This window comes from Rhinolophus ferrumequinum, chromosome 3 (genome assembly GCF_004115265.2).
Source record: "Rhinolophus ferrumequinum isolate MPI-CBG mRhiFer1 chromosome 3, mRhiFer1_v1.p, whole genome shotgun sequence".
NCBI lineage: Eukaryota > Metazoa > Chordata > Mammalia > Chiroptera > Rhinolophidae > Rhinolophus > Rhinolophus ferrumequinum.
In genome coordinates, this window is record NC_046286.1 from 94,695,819 (window position 1) to 94,720,313 (window position 24,495).

General features: G+C 38.5%; 1 protein-coding gene across 4 annotated transcripts in view; it reads left to right on the forward strand.

Annotated features, from left to right (window-relative positions):
• Nucleotides 1–24,495, forward strand: part of ESR1 (estrogen receptor 1) — a 358,432-nt gene that overhangs the window by 136,144 nt on the left and 197,793 nt on the right. The gene's annotated exons all lie outside the window — the stretch shown is intronic.

A 24,495-nucleotide genomic window follows, 5' to 3' on the forward strand; every position in this document is an offset into this window, starting at 1 on the left:
TGATCCATTCACTTGTACAAAACACTGAAACCCAGTAGGTCCATTAGTATCTTTGGTAGAAACATGGAGAAGAGGCAGGGGCTCAGGAGAAGGAGTTGACAGATGCTAGGGCAGTTGTGACTGAGTAATTACACTTCCTCCGTTTGGCAAGACCCAAACAGTCTTGAGCACCTCTACAGGAAGAGGGTATCAACAGCTGGGTCTCAGAGATGTTGTCTGTGCCCCGATTGAGTGATGGCAAGTGGATATTTATGTGTTACTGGCAACTAAGCTTACATGATACAGTGTGATAATAATCGTCTATACATAATTGCCTCTTCACCTTAGCTTTATCCAGATGAGTATTCTGTCCTGATCTTGCCTCCAGAGCAATTCTAATTGAACTTGTTCTTCTTTGCATCATGTTGTCTCAATGGATGACATGACCTTTTTGCTAAAATGAGAAGACCCAGTAATTGGTGACTTGTAGTCGGGTCAAGTACCTATTTGTACTGTACCAAACAGTTATTAAGTATCCACCTTAACATTTCATCTGCCTGTTTGCCTTGATCCTTTCCTTGTGTATAGTTTTCCAAGTATAGCTTCTCTGATACATTGCCAGCTACATTTTATTTCTGTTCCACGAATGTTTATATTGTTGCATTATAGAAGATACCTTGGGGGAAACATCAATCACTTTTACCACCTAAAATATCTTTGCTAAGGATCCTTTGTTTGACAGGAACAGAGGCAGGTCTGAGCAGTTTAGGCTAATTGAATCACTTTTTGTCTTAATAGTAGAGCGTTTCTCACTGTTCCTCTTCCTTTATCTTTTTGGCTTACGCAAAGCTTAGGACATCAATACTACAAATATTTCTGATGGAGTTTTTGTGGAAATACAGACTTAAGTAGCTTGTAACCGGAGTCTACTAAATTAATAGATATTGATTGAAGAAGTGATTCTCATGGACTTTCTGCTGCCCTGATATGGGGTGAAAGTTGGGGGATGACACACACTATTTATTTTTCCTTCCATTGCCAGTGAGATGGATTTTTTTAAAAAAGCTGTTCTTATCTAATAGAGTAATATATGAGGTCAACTTGGTCCATTTTAAAAGCATTTATTTATTTATTTTTTGACAATGATTACTTTCAACATCTTTGAGAAATCTGTTGTAAGACTTGGGCGTTTTTGTTGGATTTTAATAAATTAATGATATTCTCTGACAGTAAATTTTTGTTTATATATATAAACAAATATATGTAAATATACATTTATTTAGTTATATTTATATATACATAAATACACATATGTATGTAAAACACACGTATGTATATAGCAACATACATTCTTTAATTTTACTAGCTGATATTAATTTAGAAAAATGATGTTTATATTAATATTTTGGTTTAGATTAGTATAAGCTCTTAACGATCTTTTGATGGTCATGTTTATTTGTAGTTTAACTGCTTATTTGATTTTATACACTCTAAAATACCATTATTGTCTCTAAGCGTTTAACCTGGTAGTGAGAAATCATTTGACAGAGGTAGAGTTAGTGGGTAGGTTCACCTAAAAACTTGGACACATCAATTATGTGAGACTGAGTGCCCACTTCAGGATAAATGATTTAGTGCAGCAGTCAGCAAAGTTTTTCTGTCAAGGACGAGATAGTAAGTGTTTTGGTCTTTGCAAGTCTTTGTTGTAGCTACTCAACTCTAGCATTGTGGTCTGCAAAAAGTCATAGGCAATATAAATAAATGTTGCATGACAATAAAACTTTATGTACAAAAACAGGCAATTGACCAGGACTGGCCAGTGAGCCATAACTTGCTCACCCTTGATTTAATATCTGGTAAAGGAATAGGTGGTTTCTAAATTTAATGTTTTGATTATTCATGTTTATTGAGAACTTACTCTGTATCTGTGCTAGATGTTCTAAGTGAAGTCCAAATATGTATAAGACACAATCTATAACCCCACACAATGTAGAATTTATTCTGGAAATGTACTGGGGGAGGCAAAGGTACTTGTTCTCAAGATATGCTCAGAGAGTAACTCAGTATAAAGTGCTACTGTATCATAAAGATAGGGAAAAGAATCGATGAATATAAGAAAAGAAAGTATTATCAGTTATATATGTAAAATTACTGAGATTAAAGGTAGAAATGACCCTCCTCCAAGTAATAATACCAGTATTCTCACAAATTATTTTCATCATATTTATTCAGCATTTAGGAGTGTACTACATAACTTCACATCCCGCTTAGTATTCTATTTAAGAATTAAGGCATCAGAACAGAAAACACAGAAAAAAAATGTATTTATAAAAAAAATCAGTGAAGGAAATGTGAGTTTATAAAAATAGATATCTTATTGGCGTGACAGTAACTCAAGCACAAATATTTAAAAAAAATTTCTGCTTACTCTTTGCAAGGCAAAATATATATATCTTATCTCCATCTTGCGTATACAGACCAAATAGTAGGATTTCATTGTACTATACATTGTACTATATAAAATTGCACTATATAAATTGGATAGAAATGAAATTTGTACCTGGCTTCGAAAGCTTCTTATTTTTTATGGTATGAAGTCACTTAAAAGTTCTAGAAGAAGCCTAGAAATAAAGCGGAGTTATTAATTTTTAGAGATAGGGAGGGACCGTAGAATGATTACATTCACTAATGCATTTATTTGTTCATTGATTGCCTGTATGAGGCAAAGCATTATGCAAGTCCTCGGAGATACAGTTATAGGAAAGGAGTGGTCCTTACCCTCATAGAGCTTATACAGTAGTGAGAAGGATGGACAAAGAAACTGGGGATTAAATTACAGTGCGACAGGTGCCAAGATGAGGGTGAGCGCAGGGTTTTATAGGAGTCCCAACTTTCCTCAGTCCTGGCGGGGGTGGAGTCAGACTCTGAGAAGGTTTCTTGATTTAAAATTAGGTTGAGAGGGCGAGCCAAGTGATGAAAACGAAGGTGGAGGGAATGCGTATTCAGACCTAGAAATGAGCACAAAAGCAAAGTTCAGGAGGTAAGATAGTTTGGGGAGTCCTGCAAATAAAAATTAACAAAAAGTAATTTATCACTAGATTTAAAATGTAAGATATTCCTGGGCCAGGTTTATTCTTAGACTATATAAAAAAGCCAAAGTAATTTATTTCATTTTACTTTAAGGGTATTTCCATGTAGCTGATGTATTTGTTCATATAAAAGGGAAATACCAGAGCAAGTTTAATGGTTTCCAGTCCCATTTTCTCATCATAGCCTTGATAACTCGCAACTAAAAAGTTTTACTGAACTTCTTTGTCGCTTTATAAATCACACTGCCCTTCAAATCTATTTAAGAACAGTGAAGGGTCTGACATGCAGGTAGAAAGATCTGAAGATGCTGTAGCTCTCCCTGTTTTTCGTGTTACTTAAGAAAAGAGCTAGAAATGAGTATCCATCAGATTACTCTAGTGCTCTAAGTGGTTTAGTTGAAGAGGTAAAGTGTTTGACTTGAAAGCATACAAATTTTCATCCACTACTTGGTATACAAACTTGATTACTCAAGAAATTGAGTAATGGCCTCCAGTCGAACACACATTTTTTCTTTTAGAGCAATGTCGAGGATGCTACTTAAGGCAGAAGGGTGAAATGGGATATTCTATGAATTTATTAATCATTGCAGTTGAGGAAGCAGTGTTTCTTAAGATGTGCTGTGGGCAGAGACTCTTGGATGAGTTACATAAGCAGATTTGGTTATAGGTTCAGCAGCCAGGTACTACCTTTGAGTGTTATTCCAAGAAAAAAGGATTCCATTGAGCTCTTTGCTTCCCATATATTATTTCAAATGTTCGTGGGGCACAGTTGAGGCTCAAACCTAGCTATAAACCCCTAGCTATGCTGCCACTTCATATTCTCTCTCTAAGGCATATGTAGAAGACATGTTTCAGAGTAGGGTCTGGTTATGGTTTAATGTAGTGGGGACTGTAAGTCCAACAAGGATCACCAACAGCCTGATTTGCCAGCCCTTAGAAAGCGTCAGGGTGAGGCAGTCCAGCACCCTGGATAGCTCCTTCAACAGGTGCCGAGGGTAAGCAGAAACTTCTTTTCTGAAGAACATTAGGCTCATTTAGCTGGCTCCATCTGCTTTATAGAGCTCTATTAACAGAGAATTTAACTCTTTTGTGCTTAGGGACTCACCCTTGATCACCCCAAAAGAATTAGTTTTTATGTTTACTCTCCCCTTTTTAGTTACCTCTGGCTTGATAGATGTACCCATGATTGGAAAAGGCCAGAGGATGGAGAGGAATGGGGGTGGCACTCTCCTTATGTATGTATTTTATCTCTGGAGTCCATTCAGAAATATGGCTCCAAGTTGAGATCCTGGCAATGTATACACACAAAAAAATGCTAAGTCTTTGTTCTCCATGTTCCACACTTGCCCCTCTACAGCCTGGTCTGCACGCAGTGGCAGGAGAGATCTTTTGGCTGTATTAATCACATCAGATGGTCTTGCACTTAAAGCTCTCACGGCACTGAGAGTCCAGGCTCCTTCCTATGGCTTAACATACTCTCCATGTTCTTTGTCTGCTTACTTCTTCCACCGGTCACTAACCCAGCGGCACCCGCCTTCTTTCTCTTCCTCCAACATCCCAACCCTGTTTCTTCCTCAGGACCTTAGCACGTGTAGGTTCCCCTTTCCCTTTGCTTGCAACACCCAGATCTTTACTTGGCTGGCTTCTTGTCGTTCAGATCTTTGCCCAAGATAACTTTTTCAGAGAAGTCTTCCCTAATTACTCTACCAAAAGAAACCCTATAAACCTTTGTCCTTAAGTTCTTTATATTGTATTACCCTGGTGCCACCTCTTCGTATTCCTGCCCAACCTTGGATGTAAGCTGAGTGAGAGCTGATTTCAGGTCTGATCTGCTTTGTTTTGTTGCAATAGCTCCAGTGCTTCTAGGCTTGTTAGGCACAACCTCTCTGTTAAATAGTAGAATATGGCAAGAGGTCCAAAGGATGGAAAACCTGCTAGAGGACCTCAGAGATAGGTGAAATTTCACTGGGCAAGGCTAGCAGGAGAAGTGTTAATGCAAGTCGTATCCGTGATATAGGCCTAGAAAGAAATGGAGGATTTTCAGAGGCAATAAGAAGTTTGGAAAAGATTTCTAGAAATATGAGATAGCATAAACCACGATATGCTCCATAGAAATTGAGTAAAACAGTGATGAGAGAACAGACAGCTTCTTTTCCTGTCTGCTTCTTTATTTTCCCTCTTCAGCTCTCTAAAAGTAGGCATTCCCTAGTGTCTGCAATCTTTGATCCTTTCACTTTTTCATTTTTTCTCTGCCCAGTTTCCTAGGCAATCTCATACATATCTGCTTATGGGTTCAATTGTGTCCTCTCCTCAAACATGTTGAAGTCCTAACCCCCAGATTTTAGAGGGAGCACAGCCCCACTGACACCTTGATTTCAGACTTTTAGCCTCCCAAACTGTGAGACAATACTTTATGTTTTTTTTTTTTTAAGTTACTCATTGTGGTACTTTGTTATGGCAGCCCTAGGGAACAATATTTAAGACCTAAAGTATTATAGCTGTGCAAATATCTCCCAGATGTAGCTTCTGCCCCAATGTTTTTCATAGTGACTCCTGTGTGTCTCCATCTAACATGAGTTACTTCTCTTCCTGACTGCTGTTTATACCAGTGCCATCAAGGCATGCACATTAAACACCATGGAGTTAGTTACCTTCATCTTTTCACTTCGCATCTCTGCTGTTTCCCATTAGAATTATTGTGTAGTTCTATGGAGTCTATCTCTTTAATGTCTATCCATCCCATTACTTAGAATTAGCCCCTTTAACTTTCACCAGATTCATTTAATAATTTAGTTTTTCCTTTTGTCTTCTCTTTCATTTAAGCCACTGGCTTCATTTGTTTTTCCATCTTCCAAGCCATTCTGCACACTGTCGGCCTAGTAACATTCTTAAAGCAAATCACTAATCATGTCAATGCTTTGTGCAGAATCCTTGAATGATTTCCATGGCCCACGGAATAATCCTTAGGCAACTCTTGCTCTAGCCTGTCTTTCCAGTTGTTTTAGTCACTGTTTCTACGTCTGAAGTAGACTCTCTAGTCTGAACTACTTGCTGTTACTCAAATGGGACCATTCCATTTCTTTGCTGGGAATTCCTTTCCAGATTTACCTGTAAAACTTCTTCTTCCTATCCTAGTCAGAAGTAACTGTCATCAAAACTTCTCTGGTGTTACTGCAGAGGTTCTCTCTCTCCTATGGTCCTCTGTACTACTCTGTTCCCATTGCCTAGCATTGCAGGTATTTGTATATACCTGTGGCTTTCCTTCACTGACTCAAAGGTAAGACCAAAATCAAGGCTTCATGTTATAGGAGTCACTCAATGAGTAAATAAATGGATGAAAGGAAGGTTAGGATCAGTTTGCTTTAGGCAACATATTTTTCAATCATGGGAGAGAGAGGCCAAAACAGTCTTTAAGCCTACACTGCCAGAGGCATATGGGAGAGATCAGAGAAGGGAGAGAATAGAGGCTTGGAGACTAATTTGGCTGATATTCAAATACCTGAGACATACTAAATATCTGGGCATTTTGGTATTTGTGAAATGGGAAAAAAGGGAATAGGATGAGGGATATAATGATGAAAGAATCTACATTGTTTTAAGATGATTCAGTATAGGATATCTAGAAAAGAAAGTAGTTAAAGAAGTTCAAAAGTTGGGAAACTAATGGTATCATCACCTGAACTGGAAAAATCAAGAAGAAGGCCCATTAGAGCGGCCATCGAGTAAGTTCAATTCCAGATGTGCTGAGTTTGACATGACAGTTGGATATCAAAGTAGAATTATCCAGCAAGTTATCCGGCAGCTACAGAACCAGAATCAGTACTCTGCAGACAGCTGGGGGAGGAGAGTGTTGAATCAATTTCCTCAATGAATTTTAAAGAAACTGGTGAAAAGAATGGTTTAAATACTTCCTGGAGGTTTTCCATTATTTATTTATTTATTTTATTGGGGAATTGGGGGACAGTGTGTTCCTCCAGGACCCATCAGCTCCAAGTAGTTGTCCTTCAATCTAGTTGTGGAGGGCGCAGCTCAGCTCCAAGTCCAGTCGCTGTTTTCAATCTTTAGTTGCAGGGGATGCAGCCCACCATCCCATGGTGGGAATTGAACCGGCAACCTTGTTGAGAGCTCGGGCTCTAACCAACTGAGCCATCTGGCCGCCCCTCTGGAAGGTCAGCGGCAGCTCGTTGTCTTCAATGTAGTTGTGAAGGGTGCAGCTCACTGGCCCATGTGGGAATCAAACCGGCAACCCTGTTGTTCAGAGCTCACGCTCTAACCAACTAAGCCATCCGGCCGCCCAGGTTGTCCATTATTAATAATGGAGAAGTAACTCCAAAATCATCCCCTTGACTATTGTAATAATACATTATAAGAATTCCCTGGATCTTACCAAAACCTTAGTAGACACACTCTTATTACTCAAAGTGTACGTTTTAGGTCCTTCTACACAGGAAAATCACAAATTAGCCCAACAGAGCCAAACGCTAGTCTCTAGGAACTTACAATTTAAAAGAGAACATGCTGGCATGAGCACATTAAGCTGCACAAATAGTAAACTGCAAGAGCAAATATAACCATTTTTATGCTTTTCAAAAAAAAGCAAGCTTTTTTTTTTTTTTCAAATTATTCATACTGTGGAAGTCCACAGACATCTTCTCTGACTGAGAACTTGCCTAATCCTTCCATTATTCTATTAGGTTGGAGCAAAAGTAATTGCAATTTTTGCAATTATTTTTCAACTTTTAAACTGCAATTACTTTTACACCAACCTAACATTTCTATTTTTACTTTCCATTTTGTTTTCTCATCAGAGAAAACAAAATGTACCACCCTAAAATTCAAGACCTGAAAATCTCCTTCTGTGTAAGAATGCAATCCCCAGTACCAATTTTAAGTGCTTATTACTTTCTGTATTATTGTTTAAGCCTTTTATTATTGAGATAGTTTTTATTTAAACTGAAATTTATTTGTTTATTTATTTTTTTAATTAAAGTTTATTGGGGTGACAATTTGTTAGTAAAGTTACATAGGTTTCAAGTGTACAATTCTGTAATACATCATCTATATATCACATTGTGTGTTCACCACACAGAGTCAGTTCTCCTTCCATCACCATATATTTGTTCTCTTTTACCTTCACCTACCACCCCTCTTCCCCCTTACTCTCTGGTAACCACTAAACTATTGTCTGTATCTATGAGTTTTTGTTTCTTCATTTGTTCGTCTTGTTCTTTTGTTGTTTTCAGTTTTATATACCATATATCAGTGAAATCATATGGTTCTCAACTTTTTCTGTCTTGACTTATTTTGCTCAACATAATAATCTCAAGATCCATCCATGTTGCTGCAAATGGTACTATTTCATCTTTTCTTATGAGTGCTTGTTACTCTTTAGTGCTACAGTACTAAACTTAGATATTTGTGCATACATGCATGCTTACATTTGAAGAAGGGCTCAGAAAAACAAAATCGGTCTTTCCACCTGTGAAATGACAAAGGTTTTTTTTGTTTGTTTGTTTTTTGTTTTTTTTTTTGTTTGTTTTTTTGCCTTTAGCCAAATAATCTGTATCTTGGAGATAATTAAGACAAAATACATCTGACAAATAAAATCAGTATAGAACCCCTATTTCTTGGCAGCTCTTATGGACACAGCTGAAGCTTTCAGAGGTCTTTAAAAACCATGGCAACAAATGCCTTTGAAGGGTAAGCAAAGGTTCCAAATGTTTTTAATCGCTGGTGTTTTTTATGCTACCACTTCAAGCATTCTTCTTCATTTTTTGTTCATCTGATTGAAATTAAATTTTCAATTTCCCTACAAAGTGCTACTGTCCCTGTCATGTCATTGACTATTTCCATTAAAGTGGCAGATTTGAGCCCATATATAGAACTTAAGCTTATTAACAACTCCATTAGAAGGCTCCATTTATGAATGGTAATAATTTTGTACAAAAATTATAGATAGCCTTTAATGCACATTTTCAAAGGGCACCATGTAGCCCTCAAAATTATGTGGTGACTCCGTTTTTACGAAACCTGCCAATGGTGGCCCATGGCCTAATCCTGCTGAAATGTGTCTCTCCTTCCTAGAAAGATGCTGTTGATACCTTTAAAATGCTACATCTCTTTTAAGGGAATGGCCTGTTTCTCTGATATTCATTCAGAGAAAAGTGTACTTTGAGATGTAGGCTGCTCATTTTGAACTGTATATATTACAATTTACTATTTTAGAACTAAGTATACAGGCTCTTGCCTAGTTTTTTGACTGAAAAATAATGTACAAGAAAATGTATTTCATAAATCTACGGTCCACTTTGTAAAACTTCTTTTTTTTTTGCTATTATGTTAATTCTCTGCTCATGTGTGAGTTATAGGGTGGATTTGATATTTTTAAAGGGAAGAAATTCTTTATTTGAGAAAGAGAGAATAGAGTGGAGAAAGTATTTCTGTTACTTCCTCCTCATTTTCATCTTCCTTTAGCTGAAATAAAAAGCAATTTTATCTTTTCAGTTGCTAAGAACTAAAGAAACAACAGAGAAATCAACCTAATTATTAAATGAGCAGTAAATGGTACACAGGCCCTTAACACTATTTGTATATCTAGAAAAAGCGGACCCCAAATCAGGGATTTCTCTCTACAATAAGTACCGTTCTCTATTTTCTTTGAGAAAGAGTATATGGGTTTTAAATTTTATTCAAATGATTATCATCTTTATTTGGTTTATTTGGCAGTTTCAGAGTCATTGATTAGGAAGTATGGAGTGAATGAGTTGAAGAACTTCTAAATCATCACCCAGGGCTGGGTGGCTAGATTACATTCATAATTAGGATTTTTTTTTTTTTTTTTTGCAATTGAAATCTAAGCACAATGATTAAAAAGACACCACTTTTGTGTAACTAATTAAGTGATGTGCTTAATATTTTCCTTATACACCAGAGAAGGTAAATTACAGTCCTTAAGATAATCAAACTTCATGATTATTTTGCTCCTTTGACACTTCAGAGTGATTAATAAGGGAATTCATTTAAAAGATATAAAAGTGCCTTTGCCACTACTATTACCCAGTACCATGGTGGTGTATTGTGGTCACCGTGGAGATGGTTTTCCTCTTTATTTTTTCTGATTGCTAGCACGCTTATCCCTGTGAGTACACCCTCCTGTTGCACACTTCCCGTTCCTGCAGACCAGCCCCACCCTCGCTGGTCCTCTCTACCGCATCGCGCCTGGTCCCTTGTACTGATCTTCCTTGTACTCAAGGGAATTTGCTCCACGTCCTCATCAACCCCTCATGGATTTGTTTGTCCTCGTGCCAGTCTCTCCCTATCTTACCTTCCAACGTGACTTCTAAGGGGTGTTGCCTCTCTGTCACCAGACTCAGTTCTTGTTTTCCTTCTTGCACCATCCTTCGCGCATGCATACACGCTTACAGACCTCCCTGTCCAAGTCCCTCAAAGCCTCTCTCCCAAAGAGGGCGAACCCTTTGGATTTTTTTCATGCAACAGATGTCGATTGAATGGCCATTTTATTGTAGCACTGGCAGAAATGCAAATCTCGAAATCCAATGAAAGATTCCAGATTATACACAAATGGAAAGGTTGTGATAAAGCCCATTAGAACCATGGAAGTGTTAAACTCAGCATTACAAGAGATGCCTCAGAGCAGTCTAACGGGACAAAGGGCTATTGCAGAAGACAATGTATGAGTTGAGAAGAGGGAGCAGGTACAGTGCTCAGGAGTAAACTGGAAGACGTGATGGAGGCGATGGTGTTTAAATTGATCTCTGTCCAGAGGACCAAGCAGAGAGTTGCAAGTATCCCGTGATTTGTGAGTGGTTGCTACTCACTTCTGTATGCGCAATATTGTGGAGCATTATCTAGTATCTTAGAAGAGAGTGGTTTTCTTTATTATTCATGACATATTTTAAAAACATATTCCATCTATATATCTGTGACGCTATCAGTAGCAGTAAGTCTGTTATTTATCCAGAGGTTAATACTCTGTTTCCAGGATGTGAGTGATATGCTATTTGAATTTATTTTTGAAGTTTAGGATTGACATTAAAAAAAAAATCTAAAAATGTTTCTATGTAGTAATATATAATGTAGCTATTATGGAGGTAAATGTATTTGATGTTTGATGTGGAAGACACTAGTTGGTCCCGAGCTAAGATATATTTAGGTAAGCTCAGCTTAGACTCCATAATTTTATGTTTGCAATTTTCTTGATTTTTTCCCCGGTTTTAATTTTATGAGACTTTTATGAAAGTGTGTTTTAAAACATGGCTAGAGACTTATGCTTCTAAGAGTTGACATAAACGTTCCCATAACATGGTCCATTAGTAGGAGATAAACTTAGATACATCCTTTAATTTTTAAAATGTGGCTGTAAACCTGATCTCAGAGAAAAAAGAAAATGGTTTGTGCAGCTTTTATCAATTATATACAAAGTGTTTGAAAGATTTCAATCCCCCTCCCCTGAATTCCCTCTGTATAACCTTTATCTTAATGTTGGTACTACTGATGCAATTGGTGGAAATGTGTGAGATAACAGTGATATGTGAATTTAGATCACAGAAATGGACTTCTTTCACACTGCTACCTCCTCTGGCTGTCTTCCTTGTTGACTTACTGTAAATCCAATGTAGGGGCAGAAGGAACAAGCTGTGTGCTAGTTCACCTTTGGGGCTGAGGTGCCCTGTTCCCTTGTCCTGCTTTTATTCTCATGTTGCCTACTGGACCAAGTAAGGATAGCAGAGTCGCAATCCCTGATTCGGGATCCATTTTTTTCTAGATATACAAATACTGTTAAGGTCCCTGTGTACCATTTACTGCTTATAAAGTGCTTCTTAGGTGGCCATTTTTTCTGAATACAAGACAGGAGAAAGTTTGAGTTTGACTCAGAGGTTTCTTGTAAACATTTCCTTGCGTGTGTGTGTGTGTGTGTGTGTGTGTATTCACGTATACATGCACACATAGGTACATACATATATATACATATTTACACACATGTATGTAAGAAGTATGTACAAAAGAGAAAGAAGTATGTACAAACTTTGGAACTATGTACTACAAAATATTAATAGCGACTATCTCTGAGCAATACAATTATGGCTAAAGTCTATATTTTTGCCTAGCTACATTTTTAATTTTTCCACAATAAGCATCTTTTAGTTGTGTAATAAAAACATTATTTATTTCTGAAAATAAATGTTTTTTTTATTTTATTTTTATCTCATGTACTTTTATAGGATGATACCTGTATTCCATAACAGAAAAAAATATAAATCAGTATACCAATGATATATTATTATGAGGAGGAATATTTGTAAAAATGCAAATACGGTAATCGCAAATGCCGTTTCAAATGGTTCATTGAGCCAGTTTTTTTTAAACATTATTTGAAAATCCGTGTTGTAATGAGCTAATTTCCCACTAGTATTTTCTTTACTCTTTGCTCAGCAGAGATAGATTATTGTGTCTAGCAAGTCTTCATGGTTTATTTTCAAAACGTCTTTATTCTGTGTTTGCAAGAAGACACGTTTGCACTCAGATGCATTTTTTATATTTTTATTCATGAGCCCAGGTGAAATTGCATCAGGTGGGCATTATGTAGCTGAGGCCAGTAAAGTGTTATTCCTTCTGAGTGGCTGAGAAACTATAGCAGAGGAGGGGAAAGGCCGTGTGTTAGTGACATCACCAGACGTCGAGGTCTTTAGGGCAGGTGGCCTGACCAGCAAGGATGGAATGTTTCAGTCAGGCAGCCCAACAGTGATGATTTACCCTAACTGCTTCCCAGCAAGGACGAGCAGCCTCGTGGGAGGGGGTTGGGTGTTATCAGTTGTTGACTGCAGTTGCACAGTAATGGACCTGAAACCCTATTGAAATGAGGAATTGCAATCCTGATGTCAATAGGTAGCAGCTCCTAACCTCCTTTTCCTATTTCTCAAGTCCCCACAACATAAAAGTCTCCCTTCTATTCCCAAAGGATGTCTTCCGTCAATCAAAGTCTTAACATTTAGTCATTCAACAGGACTATCATTAGTAAGAATTTTCCAGCTTTGACTTGAATATGGCCAGATAGCCACTGAAATTCCTAAAGCTTTGAGTTGGAATGTGTTTTTTTTTCCCCTTTGGCATCTTAGCCTTTTGGCTAAGGCACTGGACTATGCATTAGACCAGAATTTCCCAGGCCTTTCAAGAATAAAGGTCACTTGAAAGGAGATACAATTGCAAGACAGGACAATGGTTGTAGTAGTCTTCCCAGTGCCCTGGTTGAAAAATCCATCCTGACAACAAGCTTTCATGGAGGAGTGGTGCTTCCAGATGCATTGCATCTTCTGTCTGTGTAAAGGCTGCACGTTGGAAGAGTGTGCTGCACACGAGGACTGAATTCATTGGTTGATTAGTTTGGCACAGTACTCGATCCTCACCTTGATTGTCTGCCCTTCGCCGTAACTGCCTGTGCCAGTGGCACCAAAGGCGATGGGTGACATGAACTCTAGCCATTCATTCTGCTGCTGCTTCTTCATATAGACATTTCACATTTTGTAAATTCTGGAAATAGTTAGATGATAAGTGTAGGAACGTCCTCTTGAAGCAACTGGAAACTGAAAGCAAAGGGTTATCTTTCACTGGAAAGTACTAGTTACTGTAATGGTTCTTTTCATTCATTTGTTTGTTTTTATAAAAAATAAATCTATACCTTTAAGAAGACCTTGGGATAGAAAACTTCCCAGAAATGAGACGCTCAAGCTCTGCTCGTCTGGGGTAAATTGTCTGAAGTCGCAGGGAGTTCTGAGCTCTGCACTGGTGGCTCCTGGCCGCCCCAGGTCGGGGCCAGTGGTGCAGGGCATCTTTTTAGCGCTCACGTGCCCCTAGAAGAGCTGTTTCTTCCTGCCTGGGAGCAGAAACAAAGTGTTTTGTTGCATTTACTCTTAGAAATATCAAAAGGTTGTCTTAGTGATTTCCTTTTCAGAGATACTAAATTTTCTCACTTGACTCTCATAATGGTGGAGCTCCTTTATCTAAATTAATTTTAGTTTGTGCGGCCATTCAGTTTCCTTTTTTTTTTCTTCTTAATTTAATTTTTTTTTTATTTTTTTGAATTGGGGAGTATTGGGGAATAGTGTGTTTTTCCAGGACCCTTCAGGTCCAGGTCAAGTGTTTGTTTTCAGTCTAGTTGTGGAGGGTGCAGCTCAGTGGCCCGTGTGGAAATTAAACCGGCGACGTTGGTACTAAGAGCACTAGTGCTCTAACCAAATGAGCCAACTGGCTGCCCTCCCCCCCCCCCCCGCAGTTTCCTTTTAAAAAACCCTTTATTTCACCTCTTTGAGAGGGCAGCTCTTTAAAAATGCTACTATTGCTGCTACTACCGTTGGACTAGTCCCTTTGCTCTTGTGTAGTTTGCATGCATGTAATGAAATATGTTGGAGTCAAGAAACTGTTGAAATAGACAAGGTGAGAGGTAAAGAAAGTTGGCTGGAACTGGGGACCAGTAAAGGGTCACAGATGTGCAGCTGATGTGGGGCCTACCCTCACCACGTGGACAGACTGCTTTGCTGAAAGAGAAGCAACAGCAGCTGATTCGGAAATCGAACTGGAATTGGATTTTGAGGGAGAAAAAGGAGATGTTTCCGAGATCCTCAGTCAGGATGACTGAAAAAACAGGCCGATGCTTGAAAAATTGTTTTTATATGATGTGTTTGGACCCCTGAGCAATAGGACTGGGGATTAAATTTGAGATGTGTTCTGGCCCACTACCTTGCCTCTGATTCCATTCCTGTCTGTTTTCACTACTTTACCTGTGAATTAATATATTCCTTTCAGTTGCCTCATATTTTTCCCCTGAGGAGTTTGGCTTAGAATTTTAAATAGAAACAAGACCACAGTCACACTTCATCTGGTGCTGTCCTATTTAGGACTACCATTTTGCTTAAAACTATAATTGGATTAGAGATTGCTGTGAAATAGTTCATGGTATGAAGTCATTTAAATACTTAATAGTATTTTTGGAATGAAAGGACTGGAAATTAAAGACTAAATCATTTTCCAAGAAATGACAGGTCAGATTGATTGATTCACAAGGCTTAGTGGAGATTTGTTCCTTTTTTCAAAATTGTTTCAGTTATCAATTAAGTGGGGTGAATGATTATAAAAAGGTATATGAGTCAGGTTACAGGAGCATTCATCTAAGAAAATCTTTACAGGAGTAGGCATTTTGGGACTATCTGCTTTGTATCTGCCAATATGGCAGTAGATCCAGAAGTCAGAAAAACAGCGTACATGTTCATTAACATTTCCTTTTTCCTTTCTTTCACCTATTTTTTTCAACTTTCATGACTTATGATATAGACAATAGAACAACTATTCTTTACCCTCAGTGTATTTTTGCATCTTTTATCTGGATCGTATTTTGTCACAATTTATAAAATGTAGCTACTGTGTTTCCCCAAAAATAAGACCTAGCTGGGCAATCAGCTCTAATGAGTCTTTTGGAGCAAAAATTAATATAAGACCCGGTCTTCTATTACTATTATATTATGTAAGATACGGTCTTATAGTAAAACATGACCAAGTCTTACGTTAATTTTTGCTCCAAAAGACACATTAGAGCTGATTGTCCAGCTACATCTTACTTTCGGGGAAGCATGGTAATAAAAATGATTATTACATGAGAACTTGCTTTACAAATTACGAATTGCTACAGAAATATTGGTTATCATGATTTCATGTATTAGTTAGGACTTGTCATTTTGAGTGAACTAAAATCAATTCAAACTAATTCTGGTGTGGGGGAGGGGCTGGGGAATGAATTTTGGTGGAAGGACTCTTGAATGTCTTGGCTAACTACTAGCATGGCAGGGCTGCAACCAGACTTCAATGACACTGGGCCCAGTGACTCAGAGCCTGTCAGGACCCTCGCCTTTCCTCTGTTCCTCTCTGTGTGCCAGCTTCATACTTTCTGTAAACCTGGATTTTCCCTAAGGTGGGAAGAATGGCTGGCAATAGCTGTCGAGCCTCACATCCCGTGACACTTCCAGTTAGCAAATATTAAGGAAGGACTCTGATTGGCTGACCTTTGGTCAGAGACATGCCCCTGAACCACATTGCAAAGGTGTCCACATTGTCCACATTGCAAATGGGATCCTGGGGCCTCACCCTGTGCAGGGGGCTATTCCAGAGAAGAAAACAGTATTGTGAGCCAAACACCCCCGTTGCTGTTTACTATACCTGATTTCTGCAGTCTTCCATTTCCCCCATTATAAATGGCACAGTGATTCTTACCTTGCTAGAGGGATGTTGTGATTAGAGATCATGCTTAACTGACTGTGGGTGCTCTGTAAAGAGTCATTCTCAGAATTCCCACCAATTGGCTCTATCAAGTTTCCTCTAGGAAAGCTTTCTGCTCTGAAGCTAAGTAGAGCAAATACCTTAACATTTCATCATTTTGCTTTTAAATCAATCTTTACCCCATACTTCTTAAACGTAGATTTATTTTTTTTTCATAACCAGCCCCTGAAATTAGTTAACATTCCTGCTACAAAACCAAAAGAAGAGGGTCAGAGTTTTGTACCCTTCTCTGTGGATGTCTTCTGCTTACGTATGCTTCTTTACCTTAAGAATGTCCAGCTTTGAAAGCAGAGACAGTATATCCTTGGGTGTCTTAAAATGTCAAGCATATAGCTTCTTACATATAGCAGAGACTCAAAATTCCTTGAGAATGAATTTTCTTCATTATTTTTTTACTGCTACATCACTTCTTTTTGTAAAAATTTTAACTAGTCTTTCCTTAAAATACAGTTAAAAAACACACACCCAAATGTAGTATTTCACTTTCATAGTTTAGAATTAGAGGCAAACATTTTTTAAATTAAAACTTGGATGTATAAATTATTGGAGTAGACTTTATTTTATGGTTGGGTTAGTCTGAATAGTTCATTTTTAATCTTGCCGTGTCTTTGACAGTGACACCAAAGAATATAGTCTCTTTCTTTGAGAGGATTCCCAAAGAGTGGACTCTACTTCCACACTAGCCTAGCATTCTGCAGTAAATTAGAAAAACAAAATAAAAACAAACAACTTTATAATAGCCTTTATAATTGCCACGTCAAAATGGGAATTTGGAATGGCACAAAATTATTAATCAATAGAAAGAGAGTAGACTTCTCTTTTTTTTTTGAGAGTAGATTTCAAAAAGGTAATTATATCAAATGTAACACTTGAAATTTATTCTGTGAAATAAAATATAGTCCTTCTTTCCTGTTCTCATTTGCAAGCAGTTAGGATAATTCAGGTCGTTTGAATCAGGAATCAGGGACAGATTGGTGTAATAGCTTTGGGCTTACTTCTGACTGTAGATGACATTTGTCTTTTATCTTCTTGGATAGGACAGGCAGCCACATTCACGGTAAGGCCCAGAAGTGAATTATTAGTCTAGTTTAGCTCTTGTCGTAAAGGCATGTTATGACTTTCCCACATTCCTGGAGAGTTAGGCTGTAATTCTTGGTTGTTTAAAAAGGTGTTTGAATGTATTTTGTTAAGAGGCTTGAATAAATGGCTATTTTTCTTACAATTTTGCTTGCTTTCTCAACCGTTCAAATACTTTCCAGGTCTGACAGTTAGTTAGTCTTATGCTGACTAGAGTGAATTTTTTGGATAGGGTGAAATGTTTTGGATGATTTACAGTTGACTGCATAAATATAGCCTAGCAAGTTATATGATTTGAAAAGAATTACTTAAGGGTGAAAAAGGATTGCTTAACTACTAAGAAAATGATAGATTATCATAGATTGGTTTGCGGGTATTGTCGTTTAGGTGCTGCCCCTACATATTTGAGCTCTGCCGGCCTCAGATTTAGTAGCTGATAGTAGTGATGGTTAACATTTCATGAATCCTTGCCCTGTACCAGGCTCTGGGTTATAGGTTTTATATGCATCTGCTCATTTAATCCTCCCCCAAATCCTAGGAAGTCAGTACTACAATTACTGTCATACAGATGAGGAAACTGAGATGTATGAGAAACAAAACCAGTATGGAACCCAGCTAGTTGGACTATGGAACCCATTGCATTCTATCGCCCTCCCCAAGGGGAAGGATGCTTCTAAAGGGGCACTGGAAGTGAGGACTGCCACCTGACCATAGCTGGCTTCTTGTCCCACTAGGCAAAGAAAGAGGGGCACAGAGTTGGCTGGAGTTCGTCCTGCTCGCCAAGGGGAAATTGGGCTGTTCCCATGCATTGGACAGAACCTGGACACCCCATGTGCCTCCTTATGTCCTACCAGGCTTAGGATAAAGGGTAATGATGGGCCCTCAAGGATGAAGTATTGAGTCAGTGGAAAGCAAGCGGTGCCCGGCCGTCTGGCCAGGAGGAGAGTCACAGATACACAGGACAGTTGTGTGACAGGAGCAGAAACTGACTGGAGCCTTTGCCTATGGTATGGGTTTCTGCTGCTTGTTCTTTGCGATAGTAGCTGAAGATTGAAAACCATAGCTCACACGTAGCCTTTTCCTATTCTTTATTTTAAAAATACGGTAGTTTTCTCTTGTTTAACAAGGTCCTTGTGGTTAAGTTTATTGCCTAGTCTGTGGATTGCGGAGTAGAGAGAAATATCCGCTGGATGGGCTGGTAGCAGAACCAGGAAAGAAATAAAGATCATTGGTTAGAGATTTTGAAAATGTATTATTAAAAAAAAAAGTGAATACACATGGTTAATTGCTAAACAGTACAAGATGGTACATGATAAAAAGAGTTAAGGACTTTTCATCCCATGCCAAAACCCACACTTCTCTCAAGAGATAAACATTAACAATTTCTTCCAAAAATTACATACACATATAATATATACTCATACACTTGCCCATACCTGTGTATGTATATTTTGGTAACATAAGTGGTATTATACTCTACTCATTATTCTGTGCCTAGCTTTTCTTACTGAATAATATATACTGGAGATTTTTCCATATCAGTATCTATAGGTCCCTTTATTCAATGACTCTATATTAGTTCATAGTAATACTTTCTATTGGCACAAAGTTTTATAGTTGGCCAAGTGTTTATGTATATTGTCTCTCTGGGGCCTCGTGGTAGCCACTAGGGAGGTATCAGAAGGCTCAGAGCGGTTGCCTTGTTCACCCAGGATCGCATGGAGCCTGGACTCCAACATGAGTCCAGTATTCCTAGCACTGTGACATTCCCTAAATATGCCTGTATTCCTTCCATTTAGTGCAATGACCACAGATGGAGGTAACCGCTCTGGAAGCAGTAAAAAAAAAAAAAAAAAAATGCCAATCGGGCACCCCAAGAAGCCAGACGAAGAAAATGTGGACCTTAGAAAAGTGAGAAAAGAGATTAATCAGATTTAGAACTAGAATGGATCAGCAGGTTCTTCCCTTTCTTTTTACAGATAAGGACCTGGGGCCAAGACATCAAGCATGTTCAGGGCACAAGTTAGGACATTTTCCTTCCTAAGGCTAGTTCTGGAAAGGGGAAGAAAAGGAGGCTCTAGATTTTTCCAGGCTCTCTTGCTCTCATCAGCTAGAATGGGGTGTGGACAAGCACATAGACCGAGAAGCCCAAACGCCCTTGAGAAATGAGCAGATTCCTGAGACACTGTCCCCGAGGGCAGTCTGACCACATAGATTTGCGCTGTCTGGATGCCCAGGCCGTGTGGATGTTAATGCCACTTCTGCCTTCCACGCCTTCGTTTCCTGAGGACCTAATATTCACACAGCTGTCCTCCAGGCTGGGGGCTACTGCAACCCGCATTGAAGAAACTGTCCCCAACCATGAGGACTATAGAACACAGGAGACTATCTATGCTACTTTGGGTTAAATTTACTGTGCAAATAAGTACCCATAAATACAAAACAATTCTCCTCAGGCATAGGTTTTATTTTGTTTTATCCAACAACCATCCTTTAAAGGTTCACTGGCAATACGGTGAATGAAACCCAGCATCCATTTATTTTGATTTGTTATTCAAGCAGAAAAAGTAGACTGGTAGTTATTTTTCAGTCTGACAGACTATCTATTGGTTTATTCCCTCATTTTTGAGGTGCACTTAAAATAAAAAAAAAATGACTGAAAACTCGTGTATTAAAATGTGCTAGAGGAGGCCTCTGAATCAGAAGCGCCCACTTCTTCTTTTCTGACTTTTATCAGGATGCCTGGGAGGAAGTCACCTAGGGAGTTCCTACGGAGAGCGCTGGGTGATGGGTGATACCCCTTACTCAGTGGTTAGATGGTCAGAAGTCTACAGGGGAACATTCAGGTGTGGAGCTTGAGGGATGTTCGTATTCCACATGACAGATTAGTAAACGCGGTCTTTCCCCCTCCCTCCTAAAGCACCACTATAACCCAAAACGCGGGAGAGGGGCACAGTGTACTTAGTAGCAGTTGTAGGAAACCAAGCCGAGAAGTGCAGCTCTGTTTGGGGGGGTCTCTGAGTTTTACCCTCTTGCTCTGATCGCCAGACCATTTCCCTCTTACTTGTTTCTTCAACTTTGGACAAGGACACTTTGAATCTGTTTCTACTGCTTTTGGACACCAGTGTTTGGACTTTAAATCAGTCCAAGTAGGAAGAAAGTTTTGGAGAACGCTCTGGAAACAAATGGAGCAGAGGAGAAGGGTCTAGAGGTGAACTGAACGCTGCCTGGCATTGAACTAAACTCATCAGTTGTCACACTGCTCTCCTTTGTTTGATGCTTACCACTGTTGTCCCAGAAGGAGCAATTTCAGAAAAGTCCTTCTCTGGGCTGTGGAATAGCACTTGCTTCTTTGTTGAACCCTAAGAGGCATTCTTGAAAGCAGTTTATTGTTTCCGGTATTACGAGATGGTGGTCACTGATTGCATTATGTTTTCCTTTATTGCAGCTGTTGGTTTGATCCTGTGCCAGGTGCTTAAAACAAGTGTGGTTTTGCAGCTGATAAGCGAGGCTGGACAAGGAAAGGGATCATGTCCTTACCCTGGCCAAGACTTTTAGCAGACTGAGGTCTGATGGGGGCAAATGGATAGAGAATTTCCTTTTTACTTCATTTTCATTTAGAAAAAGAAACTTTCCAGGCCAATTATCCTTCCTAGAATTCCTTTATTATTTTTTTTCCTTTAAAAATATATTTAGATGCAAATAATATCTTTGTTTCACTTAAAAATAAAGGTCAAATGCCAGGTGAAGGTGGTTGTCGTCACTGATAAGATATACTAGAATTGACTAGCAGTGAAAATATAATTTGGGATGCATTATTAAGTCATGTTGTTTTTATTTGTATGCCATTATATTACAGATGTGGTTGTGAAATAGTTCAAACCATGGCACACTGGATGTCCTCACTAGATTTTTAGGAATGTCTTCACTGAGACAGCCAAATTCTGTTTCATTTTGTTTGGCTCATTGTGTTGGCTGTAAGTCAGAGAATCTTCACTTTCATATCTGAGTCAAAATTTATTTCCAAACATAATACTAGAGTTTTCTTTCACAGAATGCAAATTTATTTATTTCTTCAATACCTTGCTTTCTACTTTCTCTTTCTCTGTTTTATGCTGGAATGTGCTGAAAGGTTTTGATGATGTTATGTCATGATCCACTGATAAGTATATTTGAGGTGGTTCATCTCTCATATCTTTATGAGAGTGTAGATTCTGGAAATAATTTTATTGCTGCTTCTGAAATGCCATCCCAAAGATCAGATATAGTAATTACATTAAGGAATTATATTTTTATTATAATATAACAATATTTGGGCATTCTGGTTCATAGTTATTGGAGTTCTTTGCATTTCACCAAGCCTACTGTGGTGTTCCTGGAGGAACAAGGACTTCAGAATGAGACAGACGTGGATTTTCATCATGGCTCTGCCATCTACTAGCCAACTAGCATTGAGCAAGTTAATTAATCTCTTGGGGTTTCAGTGTCTCCTTCTACAACCTGGGAATTATAGGTAACCTACCTCGTTAATTATGATGCTTAGATGAGATAAAGGGCTAATGTCACCTAGCCTGGTCCTGGTCCATGGGAAACATCTGGCCTATACTGCTAGCCAGCCCTGGAGCCCAGTCACACAGAAGGAAATCTGCACAGGCCAACTGAAGACGAACAACTTGGATTCCTTCTCCTGCCCGGCTTCGTGTAGGTGCTCCCTATACCACTCACTTTATTGTTTTAAAATTGTGGTAAAATAAACGTAACATAAATTTGTCATTTTTGAGCATTTTAAGTTCAATGACCTTAAGTACATTCACACGGTTGTGCAACCATCACCACTGTCCATCTCCAGAACTTTTTTTTTATCATCCCAAATGGAAACTGTACTCATTGGACAATAGCTCCCCATTTCCCCTTCCCCGTAATTCCTGGTAACACCTATTGTGCTTCCTGTCTCTATGAATTTGACTACTCTTTCATGTAAGTGGAATCATACAATATTTGACCTTTTGTGACTGGCTTATTTCACTTAGGATAATGTCTTCAAGGTTTACTCATGTTTTAGGATGTGTCAGAATTTTATTCCTTTTTAAGGCAGAGTATAATTCCATTCTATGCATGTACCACATTTTATCATTTACCTGTCAATGGACATTTGGGTTATTGCCCCTTGTTGATTATTGCGAATAATGCTGCTGTGAACATGAGTGTACAAATATCTGTTTGAGTCTGTGCTTTTAATTCTTTTGTGCATATACCCAGAAGTGGAATTTCTGCATCACATGACCTCCAACTTCAAGCTTCAGAATAGCCTGTTGGGTACTTGCTTGTTGCTGTGCTACTGAAATCCCAAATACAATATGTTTAAAATTGTTCCAGACTTCTTTTCACCTCCTTCCCAAATCATCCTTCTTCTGGTTAATAATAACAATTTTTAAGACACCCTGACACAAAACCACCAGAATCTTTGACTACCTCCTCCTCCTCCTTCTCTAGCCTTAAGAATTTGGCAAAGGTTTTTCAAGCGTCTTCACATCTTTTCTCTGCCTCACCGATTTTACTACTCACAGATGATTAGTGCGTGTTTTGGTATGATTTTTTTCATTGACTGAACTTTGAATATTTTTAATCCTTCATTTTTTTAATGAAAATTATACACTCCCATTTTCATTAAAAAATCTTTTGAACTCTCATTTCTACAACAATTTCCCTACCAGTTTTCCTTTTCTTTTTGCTAGTTGTGCCCCAGCAACATTATTGTTTGGACCAGTTCTTAGTCTTATCCCGCAACTTCCATTCTTTCATTTGATCATGGTAAATGGCTGTGTGTGGCGTGACCAAGATAGAGCATCACTCATAAGCCACAGGTTGGAGTAGATGGAGATAATGCAGGAAGCCACTAGTTTTCTCAGTGTGCAAGAGAGGGCAAGGCTTTCGTTTTTCTGTATAGTCATGTCCAAGAGAATTGGACTGTTTATTTCCTCCCTGTGATCTAAGTCAAAATTTATTGCCGCAAATATTTAATATTGCTGTGGCCTTGCAGATATGTTAAATAGAGGACAATAATGTTGACTCTATTAATTCCTTACTTTTTATTTTCTTCTTTTTAAATTTATTAGATGTATTGGGGTGACATTGGTTAGTAAAATTACATAGGTTTCAAGTGTACAATTCTATAATATATCATCTGTAGGTTGCATTGTGTGTTCACCACCCAGTCATTTCTCCTTCCATCATCATATATGTGATCTCCTGTTCCCTCTTCTACCACCCTCCTCCCCCCTTACCCTCTGGTAACCACTAAACTGTCGTCTGTGTCTATGAGTTTTTGTTTGTTTGTCTTGTTCCTTTGTTGCTTTCAGTTTTATATCCCACATGTGAGTGAAGTCATATGGTTCTCTACTTTTTCTGTCTGACTTATTTCGCTTAGCGTGATAATCTCACAATCCATCCCTGCTGTCGCAAATGGTACTATTTCATCTTTTCTTATGGCTGTGTAGTATTCCCTTGTATGTATGTACACATCTTCTTTATCCAATCATCTATTGAAGGACACTTTGGTTGTTTCCATGTCTTGGCCACCGTGAATAATTCCTCACTTTTTTATTTTTTGTGCATGAGCTTCTTATAGCAGAACACTCAGTGGTCAACCAGTTGCAGAAAATACTACCATTCCAGTCCTTGAGTGAAGATCTTGCCCTTTGGTCAAATTGGGCATTTCATGTATGAAGGTTGTTAGAATGCATAAGCGTTCGGCCTCTGGAATGAGGGAGACCTTACTTCAAAACCCGTCTCTGCTACTTGCTTGCTGTGTGGCTTTCAGCATGCTTTATAACTTCTATCATAGTCTTACATTTGTAAAGTGGAGATTAATATAATTCCTTCCTCATAAAGTTGCTGGGGGATTAAGTGAAATAATCCACAAGTAGCACAGTGCCTGGCACATCATGTTCAGTACCCAAAGTGTCAGTTTTCTTAGTAAAGAGAACATTGGTCAGACACTCTCATG